The following is a 5,000-nucleotide window of genomic DNA, read 5'->3' as shown; positions in this document are numbered from 1 at the left end:
GGGTCCCCCAGCCCTGGCATGGCCCCCTCCCCCCCCCCTCCACGCAGCCCCACCCCGGGGAAGGCTAAGGACCCAGCACAGGTATGGTAGTATTGTAAGACAGGTATGGTAGTATTGTATGGTAGTATTGTAGGACAGGTATGGTAGTATTGTAGGACAGGGTATGGTAGTATTGTAGGACAACAGCTTCAGTAGCTTTAATCACTGTACTGCTCATCGTACGATTGTTTCATCAACTTATAATGGATTTTATTCCCCCCCCCACGCAGATGGAGAAGTCCCAGTCTCCGTCGTCCAAGTCCAGCACGCCCTCCCCGTCCCACCGCGAGGCCCTGACCCCCGGCCTCCCCGGCCCCAGCACCTCCTGCCTTCGCCTGGTCAGCAAAGCCGCGTCCTCGGCCGACCCCCTGGGTAAGACCACCCTGTCTGCTACTCCACCTGTACCCCCCCCCCCTGTATAGGGATGGGAGTTGATACCATGTTATTGATACCGATTCCCTTATCAATTCCTGATCAATTTTCTGTGTGAAAAGAAAGTAAGAAAGTAAGTAAGTAAAATGTATTTATATAGCACCCTTCCCAGACCAAGGGTCACAAAGTGCTTTACATAACGAGGAAAAAACACAATAAAACATAATACGATATGTAGGCGTACACAGGTTTTCAGCATCAACACAGTTGTTTTATTATCTCAAGTCTCGGAACACAGTGATCTGAACATAACATTATTCATATATCTGAACATAACATTTGAACATAAATAATTTGAGCAGCTGGCTCTAGTTTCAGAGCTATCTGTAGCAACAGTCTGGCTGTCATCATCTAAAATGGATGAAATGGGTGAATATTTGTACAGCATTCGTTTTCATTAATTACGGTTTCTTAGTCAAATAAAAAAATCTGCTATGCCTGCCTGCGTGCCGCTAATATTATTAGCATAGGATATTTACCCTCAGTAACTGCAGCGTGGTCAAACGTTCTGGCCATAATACTATCCCTATGGAGCGAGTTCAAAGTTCAAAGTTCAAGTTCGGCTGTCAGGCAAAATAGCCATGTCAGGACTTTAAAACTGTTCAAAATATCCCAAATATATAGTGTACATTCACTTTACTTAATTCATGTTACAATTACACTTACTGTTGAAAACTGTCAGTGTTTTCTTCTTAGAAACAATAGTGTATATGCAGTTAGCATCTGTTAAACGGTTGTGCTTTAAGCAGCAAACACATCAAACGACGAAGCTTAATCATGAACACATATTTATAACCAGCAATTTGATGATTTATTATATGAAACAATAACAGTGAAACGAACTACACATAAATCGATATCTAAGAGTGGTACGGTTTTAAAAACTCGACGACGGCGCCAGTCAAGACTTGTTAGAATGTTAGAATTCTAGGCCCGTTTTAGAAGAGAGAAGAGAAAGAGAAGTGTCCAGAGGGATATTTGTCGCTCCCCCCCGACCACACTTTCAATTGGTTTTTGATTTTTCAAACTATGACTCAAATAAGAGCCAACCCCTGTCTCATCCTCACCCCGGTTGTGGGAATTTGATAGCGGTAGAATTCAAATGTTTCGCCTTGACCTCATGGCCAGCTCGGGGATTAATATCCCATAAGCTGAATGTATATGAGTGTCTTTGTGGCTACGACAAACTGAAAACCCAATGACCCAATGACGCTGCCCACGACAAGCCTGTGTTGCGTTGAAAGAGGTTTTAACATAATTCTGGTGTTTCCACTCTTACTTGAAAGGATCTTTTTACAATGTTACAAGTAGCAATGTTGTTATTTTTCTTTGTGAAATGAAGCCACGCTTTGGACCGTTTCTTCCTAGACTCCGCCCTTGCCTCCTTGTTACAAGTGTCAGAGTTTGCCGTCATCATGACGCACACGTTTTTGCAATGCGGAACTGTCAGTGCAAAACATGCCGGCATTGATAAGAGAAATAGATGACCTGAGGCGTACGAGGCATACGGTTCTGATGCTTCCAACAGTTTGGAACTGGTTCTCGATTCCCATCCCTACCCCTGTAATACCATGATGCCACCTTGCTATGATGATGTAATACCATGATGCCACCTTCCTATGATGATGTAATATCATGATGATACCTTATTATGGTGATGTAACCCCCTGTAATACCATGATGGTACCTTCCTATGGTGATGTTCCCCCCTGTGTGGCCTATCTGCTATAGTATTTCGCATTTACATTTTTGGCATTTAGCAGACGCCTTTATCCAAAGCGGCTTTACAAGAAATACAATTTGTCTAAGTAAGTGAGTCATCTATCCATCAGTCATCGTAAGAAAAAGTAATCTCTGTTCAGGCCAGGGGCCGTTGGCAGTCAAAAAATTAAGTATTATTATTTTCAGTAGAGAAACTCTTGTGTCAGGAGGGACAGTTAAGGTGTAGCCTGAAGAGATGGGCAGGCTTTTCCTGGGACGAGGAGTGCCTCAGTCTTCTTGAGGTTGAGCTTGATATGGTGGGCTGACATCCAAGCAGAAATGTCTGCAAGACATGCAGAGACACTTGTTGCCACCTGTGAGTCGGGGTTGGGGGGGAGGGGGGTAGACAGGAAGAGTTGAGTGTCATCTGCGTAGCAGTGGTAGCAGAAACCATGTGAGGAAATTACAGAGCCAAGAGATTTGGTATAGAGGGAGAACAGTAAGGGCCCCAGGACGGAGCCCTGAGGGACCCCAGTGGTGAGGACTCGTGTGTGTGGGGGGGGGGAGAGTCTGTTAAGAGCGATCAGCCAGGTAGGATGCAAACCAGGAGAGTGCAGAGAGAGTATACTCCATAATAATAATAAAAAAAAAGTCATCCCGTCATCCTTCCAGGAAGAGCCTGCATTTGACCTGGCTTGTCACTGACATGTGTCGTCAACACACTCAAAATGCACCAGGGTGTCCACTTAGTCGTTGTCCTGACAACTCAGTTAGACTCCCGCCTCTTTGATCCTCAGTGACAGTGTGTGTGTGTGTGTTGTCTACCCGACCCCTCCCCCGACCCCTCCCCCTCCCCCAGCTCTCCGCAGTCCCCTGTCTGTGCCCTCTGGCTCGTACCCGGCTCATTTTGGGGTGGTGTCCCACGCAGGCCTGAACGGGGAGCTGGCCAGCCCGGGGGGGTTCGGGGGGGCCCTCACCCTCTCCCCCCAGATCAGCGCCGCCGCAGCCGCCGCCAGCGCCTACACCCGCAGCCCCATGGTGAGTCAGACTGTAATGGTTTGCACTCATTCCCCTCTCTCTCTCTCCTTCTTCTCTCTTTCTCTCTCTCTCCTCCCTCCCTCATCCCTCTCTGCTCTCTTTCTCTCTCTCTCTCCTCTCCTCTCTCTCCCCTCCCTCCCTCATCCCTCTCTCCCTCCTTCCTCCCTCATCCCTCTCTCTCTCTCCTTCTTTCTCTCCTTCCTCTCATCCCCCTCTCGTCTCTCTCCTCCCTCATCCCTCTCTCCATCTCTCTCTCTCCTTCCCCTCATCCTCATCCCCCTCTCTCTCTATCTCTCTATCTCTCTCCGGACTGTTTCTGTGAGACGGTTTCTTATTGGTTGTTCATTCAGAAGCAGGTGGGGAGGCTGGCGGAGGTAGGGATCGGAGGACCACCTCGTTCCAATGGATGGGAACAGAACGAGGAATGGTGACGTTTCCTCCGATTCCTACCTCCTACCTCCTACCACCAGCCTCTCCTTGTTAGGAGGCTTGAGTTGGAAGATGATGGGCTGTGTCAAGACTTCATTCAGCCTTTTAATGAGTGTGAACTGACTAGGACAGGAGCTTGCTGGTGTGCTGTGTACCCAGTAATAGAGTGGTAATACTGGACTGCTCCTCTAGGTGGCGTATGAGTCCCGGTCCCACCTCAGGGCCCCTGGGCTGTCCTCCTCCATGCCTGGATCGTCCGGTGGCAAACCGTGAGTTTTTTTCCGTCTCCTCTTCAACACCCTCACTTAGCGAACGACCATGTCCTTGTTGTTCTTGCTGTTGCTATTGCAAACTAACAGCTTGCTGCCGTTGCTATTGTTGTTGTTGTTTTATTGGTGTTTTTCCCCGCGCCAGGGCAAGGTTTCCCTCCCGCTTTCAATATTTAATTAAACAACAACCTTGGCGTCGGTGTTGTATCGATCTGCCATCAGAAATAATAACGTTTCTATCCTTGCCCCCCCTCTGTAATGCAATCTTCGCTCATGCACTGTGCCAGAGGCTATTGTGAGGATAGCAATTGACAGGGTTTTTTTGACAAATATTTCTTCGATTTCAATGCCATCAGGGCTGTCATCAAAGCCTCTATACCACTTGTGTGTGTGTGTGTGTGTGTGTGTGTGTGTGCGCAGTTGCAGATTTTAATGGTTTGCACTCGTTCCTCTCTCTCCTCTCTCTCATCACTCTCTCCTCTCTTTCTCTCTCTCCTCCCTCCCTCTCTCTCTCTCTCCTCCCTCTATCACCCTTCTCTCCCTCTCTCTCTCCTCCCTCCCGCATCCCTCTCTCCTCTCTCTCCTCCTCCCTCCCTCCTTCTCTCCCCTCTCTCCCCCCCCCTCCTCTCCCTCCCCCCTCCCTCCTCCCTCTCTCTCTCCCCCCCTCCCCCCTCCCTCCTCCCTCCTCCCTCTCTCCAGTGCCTACTCCTTCCACGTGAGCGCCGATGGGCAGATGCAGCCGGTGCCGTTCCCCCCTGACGCCCTGCTGGGCCCGGGCATCCCGCGGCACGCCCGTCAGATCCACACCCTGAACCACGGAGAGGTGGTGTGTGCCGTCACCATCAGCACCTCCACGCGCCACGTCTACACCGGGGGCAAGGGCTGTGTGAAGGTGTGGGACATCAGTCAGCCTGGCACCAAGTCTGCCATGGCCCAGCTCGACTGTCTGGTGAGGAGACACACACACACACACACACACACACACTCTCACACACACACACACACACACACACACACACACACACACACACACTCTCACACACGCTCTCACACACACACATACACATACACACACACACACACACACACACA

The 5,000-nt window shown here is 49.5% G+C and overlaps 1 pseudogene across 1 annotated transcript in view; it reads left to right on the top strand.

Moving 5' to 3' along the window:
* Positions 1–5,000, top strand: part of LOC308175076 (transducin-like enhancer protein 4) — a 39,404-nt pseudogene that overhangs the window by 29,277 nt on the left and 5,127 nt on the right. Inside the window, exons 9-13 of the transcript in view lie at positions 1–81; positions 270–411; positions 3,032–3,210; positions 3,832–3,908; positions 4,608–4,857. The exon at positions 1–81 is cut by the window's left edge and continues 87 nt beyond it. The product of the transcript in view is annotated as a transducin-like enhancer protein 4 (transcript). The remainder of the gene's footprint in view (positions 82–269; positions 412–3,031; positions 3,211–3,831; positions 3,909–4,607; positions 4,858–5,000) is intronic.

The sequence above is a fragment of the Nansenia antarctica genome (genome assembly GCF_963989245.1).
Source record: "Nansenia antarctica genome assembly, contig: SCAFFOLD_378, whole genome shotgun sequence".
Taxonomy (NCBI): Eukaryota; Metazoa; Chordata; class Actinopteri; order Argentiniformes; family Microstomatidae; genus Nansenia; species Nansenia antarctica.
Note: the sequence above shows the minus strand (reverse complement) of the source record. Positions and strands in the feature narration are given on the sequence as shown.